This window comes from Mus caroli, unplaced genomic scaffold, assembly GCF_978045245.1.
Source record: "Mus caroli unplaced genomic scaffold, Mus_caroli_1 scaffold_17, whole genome shotgun sequence".
Classification (NCBI taxonomy): domain Eukaryota; kingdom Metazoa; phylum Chordata; class Mammalia; order Rodentia; family Muridae; genus Mus; species Mus caroli.
In genome coordinates this window covers 19,968,147-19,977,500 of record NW_028227272.1, presented here as the reverse complement: position 1 = coordinate 19,977,500, position 9,354 = coordinate 19,968,147, and the positions used below count along the sequence as shown (strand labels likewise).

Here is a 9,354-nt window from a genome sequence, read left to right as displayed (position 1 = left end):
CAGTGCTCTTAACTGCTGAGCCATCTCTCCAGACCAATATAACCCAATATAACATCATTTCTGATGGCTTGTTTTTTTTTTTTTTTTTTATAAAAATATAGTATAAGATAGCAGAAATGTGTTTATGGTCATTTCAGAAAGTGTTGGATATTCTACTCCAATCCTGAGGAAAACCCCAAAACATGAGTATTAGGAGAGTTGGGCTCTCAAACAAACGTGACCCCGGGTAACAACCATATTAAAACAAGCAAAGAACACTCTTGTGTACTTAAAATTCTGACACTACTGTGCTGGTTGTTTGTTTGTTTGTTTGTTTGTTTAAATCTCCAATCTGCTTAAGGGGCCAGACTTGCAGTGCATTTGAGGCTACCCAGCAGAGATCTAGTATATTAAAAAAAAAACAAAAAAACAAAAAACCTGACGGTTTGCATCCTTTATTCCCAGGTCAAACAAACCTGCGCACTAGTTTCTAGCTCTCACCCTTTGCACACAGTCACTTTTTCGGGGGGGGGGGGTTTGGGACTGAGTTTCTCTGTATAGCCCTTGGCTGTCCTGGAACTCATTTTGTAGACCAGGCTGGCCTCGAACTCAGAAATCCTACTTCCTCTGCCTCCAGAGTGCTGGGATTAAAGGCATGCGCCACCACACCCGGCTACACTCTTTTGAAAGCTTTGGATTGAGTAGGAAGGAACAGACAGACGGGAGGGCTGTCTCCTCCAGTGATCTGGGGTGTCAAAGCTCTTCATTTATTTTACAGAGTATTTAATTGTTACCCGTTCTGTTTATAGTTAGAATATGGGATCTGAGGGTCAGTGAAAGGGCTCAGCAAGCAAAGGGGTTTGCCACCTAGCCCGATAACCTGAGTTCAATGCCCAGGTCCCACAGGGTAGGAGAAAACTGGATCCTGCAAGTTGTCCTCTAATTTCCATATTCACAGACACACACACACACACACATCCCTGCCTCCCCCCATTCCCCCTCATACCCAAGCATGAAAGCCCTTTTAACAAAGAATGTTTCAAATCACCTGGACAGATCAGAAACTGTTTGTTAACTGCAGGTCTTTTTACTTGAATTTTGTTTTGTTTTGTTTTTTTGTTTTTTCAAGACAGAGTTTCTCTGAATAGCCCTGGCTATTCTGGAACTCACTCTGTAGACCAGGCTGGCCTCAAACTTAGAAACCCGTCTGCCTCTGCCTCTGCCTCCCATTAAAGGTGTGCACCACCACGCCCGGCCTTACTGAATTTTTAAAAGAGAATATCTTGTTTTATTGTGCAAATTATACTTTAAAACCACAAATAGTCCAGGCATGGTGATGGTGAGACACAACCAGTCTTATATTTGTTTGAATTATGAGACAGGGCTTCTCTATGTATCACTGGCTGTCCCAAAGCACACTCTGTAGACCAGGCTAGCCTCAAATTCAGAGATCCACCTGCCTCTGCCTCCTGAGTGCTGGGATTACAGGTGTGTAGCACCATCAGTCTTAAACTTAAACAGTGACTCTTAAAAATAAAATAATTTTCAGGGCAGTGGTAGCACACACCTTTTATCCTAGCACTCAGAAGGCAGAGGCGAGCACGTATCTGAGTTCAAGGCCAGCCTGGTCTATACAGCGAGTTCCAAGACAGCCAGAGAAACTCTGTCTTGAAAAACCAAAAACCAACCAACCAACCAACCAAACCCCAAAACACCCACCAAAAAACCAACCAAACAACAAACAAACAAACAAAAAAACTTAAAATGTTTATGTAAGCCGGGCATGGTGGCGCACGCCTTTAATCCCAGTGAAAGACCCACAACGTGAGGACTCCCCCACGTTCTGACTCAGGAGAGGCGACACCCCAAAATCACCCACAAGAAACGATCTTGCTGCAACTGCAAGAGGATTTTTATTCGAGAGCGTTCTCGGGCCCATGGTCATACACCACGCAGGGGTAGAGGACCATGACGCCCTGAGTAGCTGAGTAAGGGGGTATTTAAAGGAAGAAACCACAACTCAAGGAAGTGGGGAGGGCGTTGTTGGAAAAATACCAAAAATACCAGTTAAGAGTCACAAGGAAGTATAAAGTCACAAGTGTCAGGTTATCTCTCAAGACAGTTTCTAAGAGCCCCTAACAATCTAAGAGCCCCTAAAGATAGCACATTTGCATTGCAGGTTCCAGTAATGGTCAGGGTGCCATTCTTTGAATTGAACCCAGGAAGAGGGTAGGTGGAGGAATGTCGCTATCTGTTTTATGACCAGTACCTGGAGCACTAAGCCACAAAGGCTACACTCCCAAGCCTGGGCCCAAAAGCCTCGAATTTTGTTTTTACTTTGCTATACTTTTTTAATACTTCTTCACCAGCACTTGGGAGGCAGAGGCAGGAGGATTTCTGAGTTCGAGGCCAATCTGGTCTACAAAGTGAGTTCCAGGACAGCCAGGGCTATACAGAGAAACCCTGTCTCGAAAAAACCAAAACAAACAAACAAACAAACAAACAAATGTTTATGTAACTGAGAATGAGAAAGTATAAAGTAAAAGCAAAATTCTAGACCTTTTAGACCCAGGCTTGAGAATGTGACCTCTGTGACTCAATGCTCCAAGGTATGCTAATCATAAAACAGATAGCGACATTCCTCCACCCACCAGCTTCCTGGGTTCAAGGAGTGTTCATTCAAAGAATGTGCTATTGTCAGGGGCTCTTAGAAACTGTCTTGAGAAATAACCCTCACAATTACCAGGTATTCCTTGTGACATTTGTGACTTTACACTTCCTTGTGACTCTCAACTGGTATTTTTGGTATTTTCCAACAACGCCCTCCCCACTTCCTTGAGTTGTGGTTTCTTCCTTTAAATACCCCCTTACCCAGCTATTCGGGGCGCCATGGTCCTCTACCACTGCATGGTGTATCACTGTGGGCCCGAGAGTGCTCTTGAATTAAAAGTCCTCTTGCAGTTTGCAGCCAGACCGTTTCTCCTGAGTGATTTGGGGTGTCACCTCTCCTGAGTCAGAATGTGGGGGGAGTTATCACATTGTGGGTCTTTCAAGATGAATATTTTTTTTAAGGATTATATGCATGTGACCTGTGTTTTGACTCTAAGACCATTTCCTTCATGTCTGTGCTTCCCAGGATGGAAACATTGGCAGTTAAATCTGCCCCAGATGGTAGAAGCAGCACACTCCATGTCCAGTGATACTCAGAGGATGGCTGCTGCTCTCACTACGTTATCAGCATTGTCAGGTGCTGCTCACTCACGTCTCCTAGCTTTTGTGAGGTGACTGTCACAAATACAGTTGTCCCCGCTTTAGGGATAAGGACCATCTTCTGACCTTCTGGGAACATCTCAACTGTGCTCATCCCTGCATGGTGAATTTCACTGATTGGCTGCTGCACTCTGGTGAGTCAGCTTCCTTTCTTGCAAAATAAAATCGTTTTCATGGAGGAGTGTTGTATGGGTGTTGGCTCTGTGGTTGCTGGCAGCATCTGGGATCCTGAGCTACTGACCCTGGGGATATGGTCCATTCAGTTCATACAGGGAGTAATCCAGGGGTTCTTATCCACCCCCCCCATCTCCCTCACAGTGGAAAGACTGTCACCCCCACCCCATCCACAGTGCCCACTGCTGTAAGGGAACTCCAGGGCCTGAGTGGCCTAAAGAGAAACTTCCTGGTGTCTCCAGTAGCCACAGCTGGAGGACAGAGGTGAGGCCTGAGCCAGATGCTCTCACCCTTACTACATCCAGGATAGGACTCCAACCAGGCTGCTCAGTGCTACAGACTCTGTCCAGCTGCCCTCACAGCCTCCCACATCTGGGGGCACTTCCCAGAGACATTGAGTGCTGTGCCCTATGTTGCTCCACCCTTCACTGCACTCCCGCTTTTTCTGAGCAATCCCTCACCTCAGAATGGTGTGTGGTTCTTCTAGGCAGCTGTGAGAATCTTCCACAGCCTCTTGCCTGCTGGGTGAGGTGACTGCCTCTGGTCCCAAACCTAGGCCCTTTCTGCTCAGTGCCCACCCTCCAGTCATTCACTTGTTCAGAATGCCTCTCTTTCCAGCCGTACCCACTCATCGGGGCTCCCCGAGCCCTGGATCATCCCTGAACAGAGGCCTTCCTTGGCTTTCTGCTTTAGAGGTCCTTACACAGGGCTGACCAGTCCTGGCATGCCCTTTCTGGAGTACTTTTCATTAAAGAGTCTATTTTATCTTTAAGATTTAATGTACATTTATTCTTTTTTTTTTTTTTTTTTTTTTTGGTTTTACGAGATAGGGTTTCTCTGTATAGCCCTGGCTGTCCTGGAGCTCACTTTGTAGACCAGGCTGGCCTCGAACTCAGAAATCCGCCTGCCTCTGCCTCCCGAGTGCTGGGATTAAAGGCGTGCGCCACCACGCCCGGCTGTACATTTATTCTTAACACATGGAACATATAGTATAAAGATTTCATACTGAATAAATGATAGTCATTAAGCCAAAAAAGGAAAAAAAGGAGGAATTTACATCAAGTTTTTAGCTACATTGTTGAAATACAAATATGCAGTTTTTTTGGTTTTTTGATTTTTTTTGCTTTTTTTTAAAGATTTATTTATTTATTATATGTAAGTACATTGTAGCTGTCTTCAGACACTCCAGAAGAGGGCATCAGATTTCGTTATGGATGGTTGTGAGCCACCATGTGGTTGCTGGGATTTGAAGTCAGGACCTTCGGAAGAGTAGTCGGCGCTCTTAACCACTGAGCCATCTCGACAGCCCCAAATATGCAGTTTTTATCACTGAAAAAAAAATCTCGATTGTGTCTCTTCATCAGGAACTTCAACTGAATTTAGAACTTTTTCACACCTTGACTAGAAAGGAAACAAAACAAAAACCCAGAAAAAAATAAACTGTAAGTTGATTGGCTGCTGAGATCTGTAGAGCATGGCACCAAGAGGGGCGACATCAGGCAAGAGATTAAATAGCTGTGTCTCACTTTGTGCAGGTCACCAACTTGTTAACTTGCTATACTATAAAGGGGTAGCTGGAACGGAGAACAAACTGTGGAGATTCAAGGGTATGTGCAATGTACAACATCATACACACACACACACACACACACACACACACACACACACGGCAGCGCAGCCTCTGCAGCTAAAGGTTAAAAACAGTTCTAAGAGGTGATCTCAGGGCTATTCATACAATCAGGGAGGAGAGAAAGAGGTCAGGGCGGTGTAGGTTCACATAGGATACTTTGGGAGAAAAGCCTTTTTTTTTCTCCTCAACATTTAATTAAAAACATTTTTAAAAACTACAGCTTGCAGCCGGGCGTGGTGGCGCACGCCTTTAATCCCAGCACTCGGGAGGCAGAGGCAGGCGGATTTCTGAGTTCGAGGCCAGCCTGGTCTACAAAGTGAGTTCCAGGACAGCTAGAGATATACAGAGAAACCCTGTCTCGAAAAACCAAAAAAAAAAAAAAAAAAAAAAAAAACTACAGCTTGCTGCTGACCCAGCGTCTTCTCTCGTTTCCATGTGAGGCATTATTATTACAGTACGTTTACAGTATCAGGTGTACAGTACATGAAAAGATCTACACTCTACAGGCCTCTCCAGTGAACAGGGCCTGCTCACAACTGTGAATTTCTCTGCTCCTGCAAGATTGGGAATGAACAGCCACAAACCACACAGCTCGGCAGTCACCTTTGTCCTTCAGGGGGTTTTGTATTTTTTTCCCCTGTGTGTGTGTGTGTTTTAACCATTAAAAACAGCTATGAAATGTGGCATCCCATCCCATTGATGCAAGGACCGGGAAAGCCATTTTTCCCCCAAACTCACTGTAAACAACAGTAACTTTGGCTAAAATAAAAAAGTCGCTGGGCAGTGGTGGCACACGCCTTTAATCCCAGCACTTGGGAGGCAGAGGCAGGCAAATTTCTGAGTTCGAGGCTAGCCTGGTCTACAGAGTGAGTTCCAAGACATCCAGGGCTATACAGAGAAACCCTGTCTCAAAAAAAAAACAAAAAACAAAAAACAAAACAACAACAACAAAAAAGTCTTATGTAGGAAGAGCTTTGTCTTTTCAAGTAGGGTGGGGTCCTGAGGGAAGCAGGTGAGGATGGGGAACAGAAAGGTGTGAGGGAGTGAGGGTGGGGAGGAAAGAGAACAGGAGAGGCTTTCCCAAGGGAGACGCTGGACAGCACAGGGTAAACTGGATTCTGAGGTGGTTTTGCATAAATAAAGGGCAACAGTCAGTTTCTAAATTCTTTTTTTTTTTTTAAAGATTTATTTATTTATTACATGTAAGTACACTGTAGCTGTCTTCAGACACCCCAGAAGAGGGCGCCAGATCTCGTTACGGATGGTTATGAGCCACCATGTGGTTGCTGGGATTAGAACTCTGGACCTTCGGAAGAGCAGTCGGGTGCTCTTACCCACTGAGCCATCTCTCCAGCCCCAGTTTCTAAATTCTACACACACACACACACACACTCACACACACACACACACACACACACACACACGGAGGGGAGGTGTCCCACGGCTGTCATGACTGGCCAGTCAAAAACAGTACATTACAAATGACTTGTGAAACCAATGAGTTCATCAATGGTGACATGGAGATGTCCAACAGCTGTGACTCATACAGAGTGAACTCTGAGTGATTGTTGTTCACCTTGGCCAGGGCAAGCAGTGCTTGGGCAGCCCACCACATCATGTCCACACCAGTTGGTTCAAAGGGTGGATTCTGCATATGCAGGAGGCTTGCCTGGCTCTGCTGGAACTGTGTGGCAGCAAGGCCTGTCCTCCAGGAACCCAGGAGGTTGCTGATGCTGCCCTTCTGCACTACAATGGCCAGAGCTGCCAGGCTGTCCCCCTGGGCCAGATTTGCCAGCAGTACCATGGCCATCTCCTGGCACACTGGGTTCTTTCAGTCATTGAGGAAGAGCACCATGGTACTATACAACTTCTCTGGGCAGCGTGGCCAGGATCAGGACCACATTATTGTCCTGGATGCTGAGTTTGCTGAGGATTTCCAAGACCAATCTCTGGGTAGAGAGGACGGTATTGGGGTCTAGGGTTGAGAAAGGGTCCTGGGCTTCAGCTGAAGGGCAAATTGCCCAGTGTAGGAGCCCGTCCAAGACAGGCAGGAAGATGCTCTCAGGGTACAGGGATAGATAGGTCCAACTGCCCCGAGATGTTGGCGAGGGCGACCAGCGTGTTTTCCCGGAGCATCTCCAAGCAGTCCCATCACCACTCCACTTTGTCACAGCTCACCCCTTGGTCCTGCTCCTTCTCCTTCTTATAAGTTAGTGGTACCTGCTTCCACTCTGGGTGCTTATGATGCGGCAGATCAGCAGCCCTGGGTGTTTGGACATCTCAAAGTTTTTGCCTGGCACAAAAACAGGTTCCGCATAGTATTGGAGACACAGACACAGCACTTAGGGAGGGAATCCTGCCAGTCCAGAAGGGTACACAGTGGGGTCTCATCCTTACTCTGGGGTTCATCCTCTAAAATTTTGATGTTCCCGTGGCTCTGTGCTGGGCTAACGCCAAATGGAAACTTGTTGCTTTCCTTGGTGGCCTCTGCACTGCACTCTTTGTCCCCTCATTAGTCAGTGTGCTAGACCGGGTGGACAACATGTCATCCACGATGGCTGTGATCCTTTTTTCTGGAAGGCCAGCAGGGTGTGTGTGTGTGGGGGGCTCTCCTGCTCCATTGTCCCTGGTGTGCCCTCTACTGTTGTGAGGTGTTTCCAAGGAGGTGTTGGGCAGGGCACATAAAGACCAGAAGGCAGCAGCTCTATCTTGCTCTCAAGGTGGGTCTGGATATGCTCAGTGGTATCCCCACTACCAATCCGCCAGTGTAGCAGGCCACTGTCACACTCCTGCACGCTCCCAAGCTTATCTGAGCAGTCCACCACAAACGGGTCATTCCTCTGCACCGTCTTTACCGAAAGCTTGTCAAATTTACTGACTAGCTTCTCCTCAGTATTCTCTGAAGATGGCTTGTCTTTGCAAAAAAGGGCCATCTCCTCACCATTTCCAACCCCTTCTTCCTCTTCCTCCTCTAGTTTAGGATCGAGGTATTAAAGAGTCTACCTTATTTCTGATTATGTGTTTATGCAAGTGCATTTGGGACGAGGGCATTGGATCCCGGGAAGCTGGACTTAGAGACAGTTGGATGCCTCTCTTGCGGGCTCTGGGAACTGAACTTGAGTCCTCTGCATGCACAGAGCCCTCTCTTAACCACTGAGCCATCTCTGCAGCCATCCAGTTGTTGGGATCTTTTGTGCACATGTTTGCTCCACTCATCTGCCTCCCTAGCAGTGGGGGTGAGAGTCGAAAGCAGGGATCTGGTAGAATCCAGCTACAGGATGTAGCCAAGGGAATCTTTCCATCTCAGCTTCTCCACCTGAAAACAGGGCTAGAAGCTTGGGGCACTGGGAAGATGACATTTGGATGAGCACCTGACACCCCACCAGGAACAAGGCTAGCAGTTGCTCAGTATTAGCTGGTATGTAACCACAGGCTTTTCCACTCATGCCCCAGTTCCCAAATAACAAACCAGAGGCTTTTTATTTGATAACAAATGCCTAAGCCATAAGCTTTGGCCTGCTCTCTGACTAGCATTTAACTTACATAACCCTTTAAACTATTCTATGTTGTCCACATGGTTAGTCACCTCTCCTCAGTTTCATGTTCCTAGAGTCAAGGCAAATCTCCTGCCTCTGACATCCTGAACAGAGGCCTGGCTTTGGCTTTCCCCTGTAGAGGAGGGGAACTCTTTCCCCAGAGTTCCAGTGTCTTTGTCACATCTTCCACCCTCTAACGCTGCCTCAGTTTACTGGACATCAGCTTTTAATTGACAGCTGATGCTCCCACACAGTAAGAAGAGTGTCTCTCCAGATGGGTGCTAATCCTGACACAGTCCCAGGGCTATCATAGATACTAGGTACCTGTGCACTAGAAAGTAACCAAGAGATTAATTAATCAAATCATTGGCATGGGAGGCTGGATGTTCTTAATTGCTCCTATGACTTCCCAAGTGGAAGAGCTGCAACGCTTGACAGAGGACAAGGAAGAGGTGAGCAAGGAACTTTAGTGAGAAGGGACAGGGAAGAGGGTGGGGAGGACGGACAGAGGCCAAGCCCAAGGGCAGTGGTGGATTTCTTGGAGGAATGGGGAGGTGGGACCATGAAAACTGTTAAAAAGTCTCCCCACCCACAGCATTTTAGAACTGGAAAGGTTGCCTGGACACCACAGAATTCTCCCACCCCTAAGCCCAGGTGACAGTAGATGGCCTGGGGGAACAGGAGTCCTGAGACAGCACTGACAGCCATACCTGCTCCTGGCAGGGAGCCCACATCCTCCACCTGGCTCCTCAAGGCTGCTTCAGC

General features: G+C 47.0%; 1 pseudogene; it reads right to left on the bottom strand.

The window, feature by feature from the left end:
• Nucleotides 1-6,500: 6,500 nt before the first annotated feature.
• LOC110312042 (AT-rich interactive domain-containing protein 1A pseudogene) lies at nt 6,501-8,043 on the bottom strand (annotated as a pseudogene).
• Nucleotides 8,044-9,354: the final 1,311 nt, after the last annotated feature.